The sequence below is a fragment of the Arvicanthis niloticus genome, unplaced genomic scaffold (genome assembly GCF_011762505.2).
Source record: "Arvicanthis niloticus isolate mArvNil1 unplaced genomic scaffold, mArvNil1.pat.X pat_scaffold_1232_arrow_ctg1, whole genome shotgun sequence".
Lineage (NCBI taxonomy): Eukaryota > Metazoa > Chordata > Mammalia > Rodentia > Muridae > Arvicanthis > Arvicanthis niloticus.
The window spans coordinates 20,474-37,780 of record NW_023045232.1 but is presented as its reverse complement, the minus strand read 5'-3'; the positions used below and the strand labels follow the sequence as shown (position 1 = coordinate 37,780).

Sequence of the window (17,307 nt, the reverse complement as noted above, 5' to 3'; positions counted from 1 at the left end):
CAGAAATGTCTTAAAATATATACCCACAGTAATACTTTCAGTATAAATTAATTGTTGAATTCTCAAGATGTTACTAACAACTGCAGTCAGTGTGGTAGTTGATAAAAATTAAAACATGGCTTGGAGCTGCTTCCAAGTCTCCACAGGTCTAGCAATTCACTGTGCCGAACCCTGCGGCACTTGCCTGGTGATAGTTCAGCCTCACAGTCAAGTACAAGAAGCCGGGGTTAGTGTCCGGTTCGTGGGAGAGCTCACAGCTACAGTCTGTAAAGACTGTGGGGACCAGGAAGGGAAGATGAGGGTAGGACATGAATAACAGATGTGGGTGCCTGTAGCTCCCTGCTGGTGCAACCTCGGTGATACAAAACATCAGATTTATTATCTTACACTGATGAAAGTCGAAATCCCTAACGGGTTGGCAGCCCTGTGCACTGTGTGGAGATGCTAAGGGTGCCCATGTTCTTGCTAGGCCAGTGTCTAGAATCTTCTGTGCTCTCTTCCAGTTGTTCTGTATCACTATGACCTCTTCTTCCATCAGTATAACCACCTCCGCCTCCCCCTATACACCTACCCCCTCTCTCCACACCCCTACGCTCCCACACACCCCAGATCAATTGTCACGTGACCTTTCCCTCTGACAAATGCACGCTCATACGGTGCTCCGCTGTCATGTGACCCCTCCCTCGGACTCCCTGCCTCTGCTTTAGGGGGTCCCTGTGATCACACTGAACACAGTTGAATAAATGTAAACAAACTCTGTAATCTTTTATTTGCCTCATTTGTCTCTGCGTCTGTGTGAAGTAACACAGTCACAGATTAGAGGGTGTAACAGCCGAGCTGCCCCACGTTGGGCAGCCAAACTGTAATGGCCCTCTCTGTTCCACAGGTCCGGGTCTAGCGAGAGAGAGTGTGGGGCAAGAGATGCGAAGAATGGAGACAAGACAGAGAGTCTGATCAAGTCTCATTTATTGAAGGGAAATCTGGGGTATTTATAGGCTTTTGCCACATGCCTTGCAGGTGTGGATATGATGTAAGCCTTACAGGCGTGGATAGCACGTGGATAGCATGTGAACCGCATGCCTTGCAGGCTTGGATACCACGTGCACCTTACAGGCATGTATGGCGTGGATAGCACGTGGATAGCATGTGAACCGCATGCCTTGCAGGCATGGATACCACGTGAGTCTTGCAGCTGCGGGCAGTAAACAGCAAAATAAGATATGTGGGATATCAGAGTGTGCTTCAGCTGTTGTAGGCTGTTGAAAAACAAGTCTCACATCAGGGTATATGGCTCAAGATGGCTGCAAAGCTGATAGCCGCTTTCTGCTAAAAGTCGGCTCCCAACAAGAAGGCACATTTTTTTCAGCCTACCAACAGTCTACTGAGATAGACCTTTTCTTCTCCTCCCCACAGTTCTGATAGTTTATAACACACACAAACCTGCTTGTATACTCAGTGAGTCACCAGGTCTCATCAAGCCCCAGAATGTGGGACAACCACGTGTCCTCCAGAAACCCATTCCATTAATGGTATGAACAGAGCTGAAACAGAGCCCACCCTAGATCCCCACTGCCTCCCAGGTAAGTCACCTCCACCTGAGAAACCCCCCCCCTAGATCCCCACTGTCTTACATTTAAGTCACCAGTCACCCTAGGTCCCCTCAGAACCAACCCCACTGCTTCACAGAGAAGCCACCAAGCTTTATCATCATGGCCCTGCACCATTTCTCAATCCCCTCCCCTCTTGCCACATCGGCCTCTAGACCCTGATTCCAGCAGAATTACACTCAGTCCCCAGCCGGTCTCCTGCTTCCACATGAATTCTCCAGCCCTTGTGATTCTCTGTGATCTCATTAACTGCCGATTTTTTGGGGGGGTCCCCAAAAGATGACTGTAGAAGATGCCAAGAAACATTTACTAAAACATCTGGTGATATGAGATATTGATCTGAAAAACCAAAAGCCTCCTATCAACAGGGATTCCCAATCACAGTGACCAACAAGAGAAGGGTGGTTTTCCAGTGAATCTCACCTGTTGCTTGTGGTAAATTAAATCATGCAAAATGGTGCGTGAATTGTTTTGTAATCCCAGAGTTTCAGAACTATGCAGAAGAAAAATCAGGAAAGTGACTCAGCTCCTCCTCAGCCTGAACCCATCACCGCCACCAAGTGGCCGATGCTGACAGTGGCTCCAGCCAACAGAGGACTCAGTAGCTGCTTTCTTTCCTGTAACCTGTTACTGTAGAAGATGCCGAAGGAATTACACCCCCAACCCGCATTGCCTCAGCAAAAAAACTGGGGTTCCGAGTGATTAGCATGACCGTCATGCCAAAGTAAGAACTAAGAAAAAAGATGCCAAATTACTTGGGAGTGACGCCATAGAAATTATTTTCGCCTTCCTTTTTCAACGTGAAATTTTAGCACAATGCCTTGCTTACCGGACATCAAAGGAGATACGATGATATATAGAGTCGTTGTCAAGGTAACTTAAGATTGTATCTTTAACAAGGATACAATCTTAAGGAGCCTAGCATAATCATCATCAGAGAGGCTTCATCCAGCAATTGATGCAAACAGTTACAGAGACCCACAGACAAACGTTAGGCAGAGCTGGGGAAATTCTGCTGGAGAGGAAGAGGAAGGATTGTAGGAGCCAAGGAAACCACAGAAAACCTGCAGATTCAACCAATCAGGGGCCCATAGGGGCTCACAGAGACCGAATGGACAACCAGGGAGCCTACATGAATCTAATCTAGGCCCTCTGAAAATGTGTTATAGTTGTTCAGCTTGGTCTTCTTCTGGGAGTCCTTACAGTGGGACCTTTTTCCTTCTACTGTGTTGCCTCATCCAACTATATGATGGGAGGGGCCTAATCTTATTGCAACTTATTACGTGTTTGTTTGATATCCCTGAGAGGCCTGCCCTTGTCTGAAATGGAGGAATGGATGGGGGAGGTAAGGAGGAGGGAAGGAGGGAGGGGAAGCAGCTGTTGGGATATAATATATGAGAGAGGAATAGTTTTTTTTTTTTTTTTTTAAAGATTGTGTCTTTAAGAAATAAAACTTACTTTTGTCTTTTAACCACACATAATGGTCATTTACAACACCTCTATATAATGGTGGTTTGAATAAAGCAGTATGTTCTGTGCCCTGATCCAGCTAGTAACTGCTTATGCTGACTCGTGATCCCATTCCCTTCAGTCCAGGGTCAAGCCCACACAGGAGGGCACAGACATTCCACTTGGCTTCATCACTGGGGTTCCCGGCTGCAAGGATTTGGACTTATCCTCAGCAAATCACAGGGAAAGCCGGAAAATAGATGACTTCCTTTGAGATGAGAAATACAACACATTGCATGTCTGCATTAGTCTGGCTGTATTCTCTGTGCCTGTTTCAGGGGCTGGAGTCAGGGGCAGAAGAAAGAGGAGCGGAGAGCAGATGTCCCTGACAGAAAGAGCTATCCACACCATCCATCCCAGTGCTGTTTTTGCTCGTGTTACAGATCATATCATGAGTCCATATGCCTCATCTGAGGTACTTCCCAGCAGTCTTGGACTCGTGCAAACCAAAGGATAAGGTAAAAATGCACGTAAACAAATATTAAGACGGTGTTTTATTTGGGTGGGGTCCTATTTCATTTTTTCTTTTTAATTTTAGAGCATTTGAACTTTTTAATTATCATTTGTGTTATCTCTGCCACTCGTTTCTACTTTCCTTACAATATAATGGGACAATGCAGCCTATAGAACTTGGGCTTGGCAAAAGAGATTGATGTGTTATTTTTAAAATAATCGCATATTTATAAGTATGCAGGTATGCCTGTGTCTGTGTGTCTGTATCTGTGTTTGTGTGTGTGTGTGTGTGTGTGTGTGTGTGTACCTGCATGTACACATTGTATCACGTGCATGCAGGATATCACGGAGATCAAAAGAAGGTCTCAGGTTTCTTGAAACTGGAGCTACAGGCTGTTGTGAGTCATCATTTATGGTGCTGAAAAGAGAAGCCAGGTCCTTTGGGAAAGTAACCCCCTGACCCTTCTCTCTAGCCCTCTCTGCATTTTTTTTTTCTGCTCAAAGATCTGATTCATCATTTTTAAATGTTTCATGGTTTCATGAATGTTTTTAGAAGGTTAGGTTTCTGGGTTGTAAACAACTCATATGTATAATTTCATTTTCCAAGTGTTCCCATTCCCCTGAAGCAGTCCCTCATTTTAAAAGATCTATTGTATTTATATATTATTTTTGTTTGTCTGTGTGCGTGCCTGTGTGAATTTGTACATACCACATGCATGCAGCAGCCCACACAGGCTAAGGAAAGGGGAGGGGGTTCTGAGCCCTTGGAGCTGAAATTACAGACCATTCTGAGCTGCCATCTTGGTGCTGGGACTAGAACCCAGGTCCTCTACAAAAGCAGCATGTGCTTTTGACCACTGAGCCATTTTACCAGCCCCTAGATCAATACTGCTATTCACTTAATTGTGTAAATGCTGATGGAAGCATGTTTAAATCGCATGACCTTTGACTATTGTCAGTTTCCATTCACAGACCCAATACAAGGGGTTTTAAAGGTTTTCAACACATGAGTTGAGTTCATGGTGGCTCCTCACTATTCTGTCTTGAGCGTGGCTCACACCGCTGTCCTAAAACTCCTGCTTTAAAACTTACCTTACTTGAATGAGAATAGTCACTTTCTTTTTTTTTTTTTTTCATCCCCCAGTCTTTTTTGACTTACCATTTCTAATTAGTTTTAGGTATTTTCCTCTGACACTCCAAAGAAACACACTTGAAGATGCTGTGTTTCTTCTGCTCCTGCTTCCTCTTCTGTACTGTCATTCCATACCTTCAGCTCTTGTTCAGCTGAACCAGTGAACTCCACATGATCTGACCTACAGACAGCAGGGTGAGTGACAGCATTTATAGCACTGCCCTGCAGGACTGGACAAGATATGAAATCAGTGCAGCTGTGTCTACATCGCTGGTCCAACGTTGGGAGCCGACTTTAGCAGAAATCGGCTAGATTATCTTTGCAGCCATCTGGAACCATATACCCTGATAAGAGACTTGGTTTTCAACAGCCTACAACAGCTGAAGCACACTCTGATATCCCACATATTTTGTGTTGCTGTTTACTGCCCCCAGCTGCAAGGCACACATGGTAGCCATGCCTGCAAGGCATGCGGTTCACGTGCTGTCCACGTGCTATCCAGGCCATACATGCCTGTAAGGCGCACGTGCTATCCACGCTATAGACGCCTGTAAGGCTTACGTCATATCCACACCTGCAAGGAACGTGGTATCCACGTGCCTACATGGCACGTGGCAAAAGCCTATAAATACCCCAGATTTCCCTTCAATAAAAGAGACTTGATAAATGAGACTTGAGACTTGAGACTTGATCAGAACCTCTGTCTTGTCTCCATTCTTTGCATCTCTTCCCCTTTATCCTCTCTCTCTCTCTCTCTCTCTCTCTCTCTCTCTCTCTCTCTCTCTCTCGACCCTGACCCTCAGACCGGAGCGGCAGCTTGGGCCAAGACACAGTGGCCACCAAGCGTGGAGCGGAGCAGGCCGCAACATTTTGGCCCAGAAAGCCGGGCAGTACGGGCCGCGACAGTCCAGCAGTAGAGCCAAATGTAAGAAAAATATTTGTAAGGTAAAGACAATCCAAAGCTCCAAAGGCCTTGTAGAGATCTCCATAATTCAGCTAAAATCTAAGCTGCATCTGCCACTAGACTAACACTGCCCACAGAGCTTCTTCCAGTGATAAACACGTTTGACCATTTGTACTGTCCAGTACTTTAACAGCAAGACCACTGTGACTCCAGTCATTTAGCAAGCATGGCAAAGGAGCTGGCCATGACAGTACATTATTAAGGGACAGGAAATGCAAACCAAGATCAATTATTTTCACTAATGCATAGAATTGGTGGCAATGCCAGAGCTATCAATCAGGTTCCATGGGATAGGTTGATTGAATAGGTTTGACCCCTATAGATTCATGTGCTTGAATGTTTGACCCGTTGGGAGAGGCACTATTAGGAGGTGTGGCCTTGTTGGAGTAGGTATAGCCTTGTTGGAGGAAGTATGTCACTGTGGGGGTGGGATTTGAGGTTTCGTATGCTCAAGCTATGCCCAGTGTGACACAGAGACTCCTGCACATCAAGATGTAGAACCCTCAGGTCCAGCATCATGCCTGCCTGCACACTTCAGTGCACACTATAATGATAATGGACTGAACCTCTGAAACTGTAAATCAGCCCCAATTAAATGTTTTCCTTTATAAGAGTTGCCTTGGTCATGGTGTCTCGTCACAGCAATGGAAGCCCTAACTGAGACAGAAATCTATTCCTATGCCCGGATGTAGGAGCTGAGAGTCACAGTAATTTGCCAACAAGGCAATAATCAGAAATTTAAAAATGAATGTGTGATGCGTGCATTCCTAATCACTTCTTTTTCTGTTCTTCCATGTTTATATCCAATGAGGTCAAATATAAATAGCAGTCTCTAGAGCTAAATTATCTCTAATTATGTCAACTATAAACAGATTGCTTTTTTCCTGTTTCCTCTTATGACACTAATGGACCAATTTTTTTCGTAGCAAATCCTTCTTAACACAAAGGAGGCTTGTTCAGAAGACCAAATAAATCTGATTAATTTCTAATTTATATCAGTCAGTGATTCTCATATACGAAAAGGTAGACTAGCAGATTAGTTAATTGGTCACTCAAGAGTTGAGGTTGACTATAATTAGATGATCAGACAATAATTCTCACAAATATGTCCTAAGTAGGTTCCCAACAAGCTAATTAACTATAAAATCCAACTAATAATAAAAATGGGTGTTAAAATGTATCTGAGTCTCTCTCTCCATATATATGTGTGTGTGTGTCTGTCTGTGTGTCTATCTCTCTCTCCCTCTCTGTTTGTGTGTGTCTGTGTTTGTGTATGTCTGGGTGTGTCTGGGTGTATACGTCTGCATGTGTCTGGGTATGTATGTCTTTGTGTATGTGTCTATGTATATGCACACATGTGTGATTATAAGCCAGCCATTAGCATCATTCCTCATGAGCAAAATACCCTGTTTTATGACACAGTCTCTCACTGGGACCCAGGGCTTGCAGATCAGGCTAGGATCACCCTGCATTCTTCTTCCCAGCACTGGAATTACAAGGGCATCCCATGTCCTACTTAGAGTTTCTATTGTTGTGATTCACTCCATGACAAAGAGTAAGTTGAGAATAAAAGGGTTCACTTGGCTTATACTTCCACAACATAGTCCATCACTGAAGGAAGTCAAAACATGGACTCAGGCAGGGCTGAAACCTGGAGGAACTAACTCAGAGGCCATGAAGGGATGCTGCTTACTACCTTGCTCCCCATGGCTTGCTCAGCTTACTCTCTTATAGAACCCAGGAGCACCAGCCCAGAGATGGCACCACCCACAATAGGCTGGGCCCTCCACACCAATCACTAATTAACAAAACGCCCTATATCAGGATCTTATAGAGGCATTTCTCAATTAAGGTTCTTTCCTTTCAGATAACTCTAGATACCTAGCTTTAAGAATCAGAACAAAACCTACATTCTGAGTGCTGTAGCCTCAGCTGGAGCTCAAAGGAACAGAGTGGCTTCTGCCCAAGAGCCTGGCAAACAGGAAGGAGCAGATGCCCTCAAATGTAGGAAAGGATGCTCAGAACTCCTTCTGCACTTGAGTTAATCGCAAACAATTCCCATAAATCTTAGGAAAATCTCTCTGTTGTCAACATCCCCCATAAGGTACACTCTACCACCGTCCCACCGTTTTTCTACAGACTTGGCCATTGCTCTAGGGTCTGCATTTTAAAGAGAAATAAAAAGATACCCACCCCTTCCAGAAGGTTCCCTGCTTTCATCCATGTAAACTCCTCGACTAGGCACCCAGAAGGCAAAGGGGAATGAGAAAGAAGTTGACTGCCATATGCCTAAACTCACAAAACACAACCAAAACAACACCAGCAAGCAAGAGGCCAAACTTCTGTCTCCACCCAAGGGTGGAGGAGCCCAGCAAAAGCACTCAGTCAACAGCAGATGGCCCTGGGGCAGGGTGGTCTAAGCAACTTGTCTGGAATTCAAAGGAATTTACAAAGAGACCCACAGGCCCCATGAAAAAGAAAATAAGGGGTATATATGCAAAGCGGAGTCTAAACAAGATTATATGAAAGGGAGGGCCACACTCTGCAAAGTGCTTTCAGGCATAGACTACTGTAAAGCTGAAATGGAGAATTCATTACGTTACACTTGTAAGTTTCAAATACCGTTGGATAATGTTCAATTCGGAGGAGGAATCTGAGGCAGAACAAAGGTGGAGGTAGGGGTGGGGGTTGGGGTAGAAATGCCAAGCACTGAGGATGGCAGGCCTGAAGTAAAATCAGAACAATTATCTGAATTAACAGCACATTCCCTGTCAGCCTGTCACTCATTCAATGGTCCCTCTGACCCCATCTCCAGTTTTCATCTGAGATAGATCTCACAACTATAAAGACCCTTGCACTGGGAGTCATAAAGTTCTTTATCCATAGTTAAGAAGCCTGTCTCACTCCTCATCCTCTTCTTCCTCTTCTTCTTCCTCCTCTTCCTCCTCCTCTTCATCTCCTTCTTCCTCTTCCTCCTCCTCCTTTTCTTTTCCTCTTCCTTCTCTTCCTCTTCTTCCTCCTCCTCTTCTTCCTTCTCCTTCTCCTTCTCCAACCCTCAAACTCCCAATTTTTCCCTAAGAGAAAAATAGTGTCACAAATAAAGTAAGTCACTTGAAAGCTTAACAATGTCACTCAGGTCCTAATACCACCTATTTGTACTTGCCTAAACTCTTAATTTGTCCCCTCTGGGGTGTTGGGTGAGAACTAGTAAAGAGAATGGAATATCTTGTTTTATTGATTTATTTTCCTGATATTGATAAATATAAATAAAACTGTTAAATAGATGTGCAAACTCTATTAGTAATGGTGTAAGTATAGGCACAGTCCTCCCCTCCACATAAAATCTAGAGTATTATGACAGCCTGTGTCATCTCCCTTCAATTTATCTCCTTTCTCCCACAACTATTCCAAAGAAGGCCTGTACTTGAGTTGGCTGCGTTAGGTGACTTGTGGGACCACTTGTATTCACATGGGATCCCATGTTCCCCCAAACAATGCTCAATCTGTGGGGTACAAGGCTCATGTAAAAACCCGCCCCCTGAAAGCCAGCTTTCCCCTCCCCCCAGGACACATCACGGCTCACAGCCCTTAGCCCTGTACACTCTTGAACCAAGAAGCACATTAGCAAATGTTTTCATGATGACTGCTCACAGATTTGGCTGTACCAGGGGACTCTTCAGTGTCTAGGAGCTCCCGTGGGGAGAAAGGAAGTCTGGACTTTTATAATAATCCCTGCCTCTGGTCTTGTGCTAGCTCCCCTCCTCCTTGCTCTATCCTAAGGAAGGGCTAGCATCGTCCCAATTCAAGTGCTCCTAGACTTTCAGGGCTAATGATTTCTGAAAGTTTCAAATGACTGATAGCAGCTGCTTGATGTTATGTCTTGGAGAGGCAAAATGGCTTCCTGGTTCTCAGAGATGCTGAGAACCTGGTTCTCAGAGTGCTGACTCTGACTCACTGGCTATTTCCATCTCCGGTGAGCATTTGGGAGTGGCTGTGCCATTGTCTGCTACAGCTTGAAGCCCAGCCTCTGCAGTTTTCAACCGAACATAGTCTAGTCTTCAAGAAATGCCCATGGCTACCTAGATCTACCTTTTGAGTCTTAAGGATGCCTTCAGGAGTCTAAAAGAATATCTTAACCTTCTATGTCGCATTCTCTCCTTACAAATACAGCTTTCGTTTATTTGGTTGGTTTCTGAGATGGAATCTGTTATCTGTACAGGATATTTTGCATGTGGTACAGGATCCGTAGACAGAGCTGATATCAAACTTCCTAAATATGCAGGGATGACCTTGAACTCCTGATCCTTCTGTTTCTACTTCCAGAGTACTGATTGTTATAGGTATGCATACATCACCATGCCCAGGCTATACAGCACTGGGAACTGAATCCAGGACTTCATGCATGCTGGGCAAACACTAGCAACCAAGCTACATCCACAGCCTCAAAAGCTATTCAGTGAAGGAATGCTTCAGTAACTGAACCTGTGCCAAACATCAGCTCCTAATGTCATTGTTTGTAATGGCTGATTTTAATTTCTAGTTAATTTGCATTGCCTTGTCTCCTGGCCAGCAAATGCTGAGCAACAAATTCTCCGAAATTTAACAACTGGAAAAACCCAGAAACATGTACTTTCTCTCTCTGAGTTCCTAATGCTAAGAAGCTTCAGATTGGGGTAGAGATGGTTCAGCCATTAAAAGCACCTACTGCTCTTGCAGAGGACCTAACACCCAAATCCACAATAGCCTAAAACTCCAGCTCCAGGGGATCTGATGCCCTGTTCTGACCTCTGAAGGCACTGTCCTCATACACAAGCCCACAGGTAGACATATATTTTTACTCATAGCTGTTTTAAGTGAAAGAACATTTAGAGTAAGCTGAGTCGAGTAACCTGGGAGCGTGCCCACGAAGGCTGCCAGTTATGTGGACATAGATGGGAAATCACTTCCAAGAGGATACACTCATGCGGCTGGCAAGTCAGTGCTGCGTGTGGCTGCACACTACAGTCTCTGGGTACATGGGCCCCTGCATATGATTGCTGAACTTCCTCGTCATTGTCAGTGCCCCTAACCATCCAGTGATCTGAGGTCCACCTTGACAAGCACAGACCGTTCTGTCCTTGTCAAAATAGCCCTATTTTGGTATCACAGGTTATGTCTGTCCAAAGTGGGCCGAAACCACAGGAAGGTTGGCAAGCAGGTGATGGAGAACATGGTGATGGTGTGTACACGTGTGTGTGTGTGTGTGTGTGTGTGTGTGTGTGTGTTACTCTCTGAAGAACATATTGAAGTGGGACTGAACGACTACTGGATTCTTGGACTTTCACAGCCAGCCCTTTGTTGGATTAGCCTGTAATAAATCCCCTTTTTCGAGATCTATAGCAATTCCTTCTATAAGTTCTATTACTCTAGAGAACCCTAGACTAATATGTGCATTTTTGGTAAAATGTCTCACAGTGTTGAGGCTTATTGTGTCTTTTGCTTGAGATTCCAAAACTAAGTTACACTTTGGGACAAGAACAGCATGGTGGATGGAAACAGCAAGGCAAGGGAGGCAGAAGCTCCTGTAGACGGTTCTCCTGTGCTTCTGGTTGGTATTTCCACAGGATAGCAAAATCATCATGCCCTTTTACTTTTCGACAATAACTGTCATGGTGGAATACTGCCAGGCTGCATTTTTATTTTGTTTGCTTTGCTTCTTGGAATGCCTGAAATGATAGCACCCACAGAATTTCTGGAATTCCATTAGGATCTTCTGGGGAGGCAAACGCCCTAAGTCTAATTATAGTGTCAGCCAAGCAGGACCCTGGCTAACTTCAACAAAGCAGTGACCCAAAGATATTCATATAAAACTTTTTGTTTAGTTGCCAAGCCCTGAAGAAGCAGTGGATTTTCAACGTGTTACAGAGAAATCGCCGAGCGGTATTTTCTCATTTCAGAGAAACAAATGAGAGAGTCTTCTGCAAGAATATGCCAGACATTCTCCCAGGCTGCCAGGTGGTATGAAGAAAAGCAGACGCCACCTTCCGGAGCTAGCCAGGCTCTCAACGCTGAAAAGCCTTTGAGCCAACTACCCATTTTCTCTGAGCCTTCCCTTAGAAGCCACAATGACATTTAAAACTACAAAGAGAACCCCTTCCTGACTCTTCCCCCCACCCAGGTTCTCTCTGCTTCTAGTCAGCCTCACTCAGAGCTCCAGTTTGTCGGTTCTCTTAGACTCTGCAGCACACAAGTGCTAAATCTGCTCAGACATGGCTCCCCGTGCAAAACCTTCATTGTCAGGGGGTTTCAGATACAACAAGACATTGAAAAGCAGATCTCAGATCCTGGCATTTCGTGCAGAAGGGGTGTTAGGAAGAGGGCCTCAGGGGGCCTGTCAGGGTTGTGTACAGTCTGGAGATCTGTCCTGGGGACAAGAGACAAACTCCTCTCAGGAATGACTGGCAGTGGTCATAGTTCCCACGTGGTCTCTTCCTCGTCCTTGCAAGGACTTTTCTTTCCTCTGCCATTTAGCCACAGCTGACCAGATCCCTTCTACGGCACCTGAATGTGTCAGCTGCCCTCTCACCCAGATCTTTCCAAATCACACAGAGTTCTTGGAAACAAAGTTCAATACACTGTATACAAAATTACAAATTAGAGCCTCTCGACTGTTTCTTGAGGAAGAAACATCTAAATCTCCTAAATGGATCTGATCTCTCTGTGAACAATTTTCCCCGGTCACACTGGATCAAGGGTCCACACAAGCTTCTCACTATTTTCTCCTCCTTGCTCTCAGTTCTCAAATAAGGCCCATCATTCTGCCACCTTGCCTTGACCGTTCCTAGAATCAAAATGGCAACAAGCTTCCCTGGAAGTCGCTAAGCAAGCCTCTCCCTATGAAACGTCCCTTTGGAGGTAGAACTGAGGTATCAAAGTCTAGTCTTTTAAGGACAAAAAAAAAAAAAAAAAAGATTCTTCTAAGTAAGTGATAATTATTGAACCACTGAAGGTAAGATTATCCTGCTTGGAAGAGAATTATTAAATGTAACACATTGCAGTTACCCTGTATGTGTGCTCCATCTTTCTGTTTCTCCCTTTCCATCCACTCTGTGCTGCCTGCCACGCCCCTCCTTATGCCCAGCTGCTTCAGACCATCAGCTTAGACCCTTCCATGCTTCCCAGATCTTTGAACCTGGGTCCTGCTAACAGGGGAGGGGGGCACGGCCGGCATTCCCTTTCTCAATGACAGTGATGTTCACTCAAGATCACACCTCCTAGCAGGGCACCCACTCTTCCCCTATTACTGCATGTTCTCTGGGTTCCAGGGACCTCTTCCTCCCTCTGACCTCTTCAGCCCCAGCACCCTGCCTTTGCTGGAATGCTGCCCTATCTTGCAGAAACTTTGTCTGCCTGCGTGTTTGTAAATAACTCACTGACAAGGTGATGTGCTGATTCTTTACCAGTAAGACTGATGCAGGAGCTGTGACTTGGGCCCCTTTCCCATTTTAAGCAGTCACGTCAGTGAAGCAAGCACATGTCCTTTAAATAAATGAGAAACCATAAGCGAATAAGCTGACCCTGGGGTAGACAATCTCACGAAACTAATCAAATAACTTAGCCATTTTGCTATACTGAGGATTGAAGAAAGGTGGTTTTGGTTATTTTTGAGTATCATGTTATTTAAATGAAGCCGTGGGAGAGACATGTTAAGAAAAACAGGAACAAAAGTCAAGCCCGTGACAACCTCAGATTGCTGCATGTCCTGACATGAGCACAACCCACGAGCAATAGGAATGTGTGCATGTAACAAGTCTGTTTTTAATAGAACTTAACAAAGTCTTGGAAAGTAGAAACACACACACACTTGCACCATAGTCTTTAATTAGACCTTATTTAGAGAGAATAGGTTTCTATAATCAAATATTTTCTGCATTAAGATCTGAAAAAAAAAAAAAAAACGTATTGACAAAACTGTTCAAGAGTTTACATAAGTTAGTTGTTCCAGAATAACGCCAGCTTTGTTGTCCCTTAAAGAATTTTAAATTAACTTTCTTGACAGCAAAGAAAAGGGAGAGGCTCCCAGAATGGAAAAGTAAGTGTTCTTTTTTTCAGTTATAGTCATTTATGGTATTGTGATTAGAGACACTTAACATGTAATCTGCTCTCTTAAAAAAGACAGGTGAGGGCTGGAGAGATGGCTCAGCGGTTAAGAGCACTGACTGCTCTTCCAAAGGTCCTGAGTTCAATTCCCAGCAACCACATGGTGGCTCACAACCATCTGCAATGGGATCAGACGCCCTCTTCTGGTGTGTCTGAAGACAGCTACAGTGTACTCATGTATATAAAATAAATAAATAAAATCTTTAAAAAAAAAAAAAAGACAGTTGAAGGATGCTGTCATTGACTGTATCACAGACCTCTAGAACTTGCCTAACGTACTTATTTCTAACCTACTTACATCATTTCCCATATGCCCCGCCCCTCTGTCTTTGGCAACCTCCCTCTATTCCTTTCACTCTGACAGTTGTAGGCACCTCGAGTAATGTCACCAAATTGTTTGCTCTCCTTTGAGAAAAGAGTTCATCTGGCTTACATGTCTCGATCACACTCCATCATCAAGAGAAGGCAGGAACAGAGGCAGGAACCATGGAGGGATGCTGCCTACTGGCTCGCCCCTCATGGCTGGCTCAGCCTGCTTTCTTTGAGCATGCAGCAGAACCACCTGCCCAGGAATGGTACCTCACACAGTGGGCTCCCACATCAGTTATCAAACAAGAAAATATCCTACATACATGCCAACAGGACAATCTGCTGGGAAAATATTCCTCAGCTGAAGTTCTCCCACCCTGGGTGATGCCAGTTTGCGTCTAGTTTACAGAAACTAACCATCACAAAGATCATAACTGGCTATGATCTACCTCATTCAGCACAGCGAGCTCAAGATTCACTCATGCTGTTGTGTGTTGGAGTTTCTTGGGTTGTTTTTTTTCTTTTTTTCTTTTTGATTTTTTTGTTGTTGTTTGTGGTTTTATTTTTCTTTTTGTAGTATTCTCAACTAAAAGAATCCTCTTGTTAGACACCCGTTTTCTTTATCCATTTGGCTGTTGGTAGACTTCCATATCTTTTCTGTATCTGGGCTACTGTGAATTGTGTGCCATTGAACATGGAAATGTTAACATCTCTTCAGGATCCTGGTTTTAAGTTTTCTGAATAAATTCCAGAAGTGGTATTTCTTGGATCCAACAGAAACTACACTTGTAAAATTTGAAGGCCTTCTACACTGTTTTCCAGAGAGTCTGCCTACTCTGCAGTCTCACCAGAAACTTGCAGACATTCTGAGTTCTCCACATCTTCACCTATGGCTGTTGTCATTTGTCCCTTTGGGAAAATAAGCCATCCTGACAGGAGTGAGTATGTCTCTTCTTCCCTTGCCCCTTCCCCTTCCCCATCTCCTTGCATCTTTCTGTGGTTCTATTGGCCTTGAAGAAATGTCTATTCATGTCCTTAGCCCAGTTTAAGTCAGGTTTTTGATATCGAGTTCCTAGGGTTTCCCATATATTTTAGATATTAAGCCCTTTGCAGGATTGTTGTTTCTCCTGTTCATAGGTTTCCTGTTGGCTTCATTGATCTTCATATGCTTTAATCTTCATATGCTTTTTAGTTGGTAGAATTCCACTTACTTTTGGTGTCTTGCCTTTGTGTAACAGAGGCACAAACTCACTGCCAAGATCAATGTCAGGAAGTCTTTTCCTCTATATTTTCTTCTCAAAATTCTGTAGTTTAATGTCTCACATTTACGACTTTAATCCAATTTCAGTTGATTTTTTTGTGTTTGTGTGAACAAGGGTTTCATTCTCTCTTTTATGTGTGGTTATTTTTCTGACACTGTTTATTGAAAAGACAAGTCCTTCTCCACCGAATATTCATCTCAACTGTAAATCAGTTGATCATACACACGGGTCGGTTTATTTCTGGACTTTCTATTCTAATCCATAGGTCACTATGTCTGTCTTCAGTCAGTATATCTGTCTTCATGTCTGTACATATTACTTTGACTACTTTAACTTTATAATACTGTTGCAATCAGAAAATGGGGTCTCCATGACTTTCTCCCTTCTTAATATTTATATAATTATGTGTAGTCTTTTGTGAAGTCTTATGAATTATAAAATTGTTTTTTCTTGCTAGCACAGGATATGAACTTCTGTATAGAACCCTAATATTTCATTATAAAAATCTGTCAAGACTAAAAATGAACTGAGAAATGGTTCAGGTTTTAGAATACAAAATTGACATCAAGAACTAGCTGTGGCCTGGACTGGTGGCTCTCTGATTAGAGAACACTTGTTTTGTGGTTTTTGTTTGTTTGTTTCTCTCCTGCCAAGTTGCACAGATGTAGAGGCTCCAAGTGCATTCAGAATGGGCCTTCCCTGTAATCCACTGCAGTGGCAGGAAGACATTGTGGCTGAAGGTGAGACAGACAGACAGTGTGACAGACATGAATACTACTGTACAAGAGGTGCTGAAGACAACCCTCATCCATGAGGGTCGAACATCCACCATTGTCTAGCACAAGGTATTCTCAAAGCTGCCAAAGCCCTAGACATGCACCAAACCCATCTCTGTGTGTTTGCATCCAACTGTGATGAGCCTGTGTACATGGTCTGTGGAGGCATTCTGCGCTGAGCTCCAAATCAACCCAATTAAGGTTGGTGACAACAAGAAACTGTGGGAATGGTAGGCCTCTGAAAAACTGATCAAGAGGGGAAAACCACGCAAAATATTTGTTTGCAGTTTTGTAAGGGTTAAGGACTATGGCAAAGAATCTCAGGCCAAGGATGTCATTGAAGAGTGCTCCAAATATAAGAAGTGAACAAATAAAAATTTGGCTCATGTAGGAAAGAGAGAGAAAGAGGGAGAGAGAGAGAGAGAGAGAGAGAGAGAGAGAGAGAGAGAGAGAACTGGCTGCTCTTCCAGAGGGCCTGGGTTCTATCACCTACCACTGTCTTTAACTCAAATTACCAGGATCCAAATCCCTCTTTCTGACCTCCCTAGGCACCAAAGACCAAAGCATATATGTGGTGCACAGACAAACATGCATACTCATAAAATAAAAATAAGTCTCTTTTTTAAAAGAGCCAGTAGCACTTTAAACTCGAAAAGTAAACTGTCCACAGAGAGTATTTGGAAAACATTGCCATTTGGAGTTTTGCCACAAAACAGAAAGAAAAATGGGACTAAGAACACAGTTGACCAAGAAGGTGAAAGATTTGTATTCAGAAAACTACAAAACACTCCTGAAGGAAATTCACACCATCACACATTCACGACTGGAAGACTCGGCAGAGCTAGTCTGGTCACAGGAAAATAAGTTCAGGAATACATAATTGAACCAATCACAACTTAATTTTGATTCATTATATATCATCACTGTCATTAATCTCTTTATTTCGTTGTGAAAAGAATCAGACCAACAACTATTCATGTGTGCACACACACACATACAGCACACTCTAGAGCAAACATCCTTATCTTAACCTAAATTGCTGATCAGTCACACGTCTTCTGAGCTTCTTCCCATTCCTTTGGCTTCACCGGTACCACATCTCCTCATTTATGTGCTCTGCTGCCTGCTCTTCCCTGGCCATATGTAATGCCCGCTC

General features: G+C 43.8%; 1 pseudogene; it reads left to right on the top strand.

Moving 5' to 3' along the window:
- Positions 1-1,531: 1,531 nt before the first annotated feature.
- Positions 1,532-16,517, top strand: LOC143433856 (small ribosomal subunit protein eS12 pseudogene; annotated as a pseudogene).
- Positions 16,518-17,307: the final 790 nt, after the last annotated feature.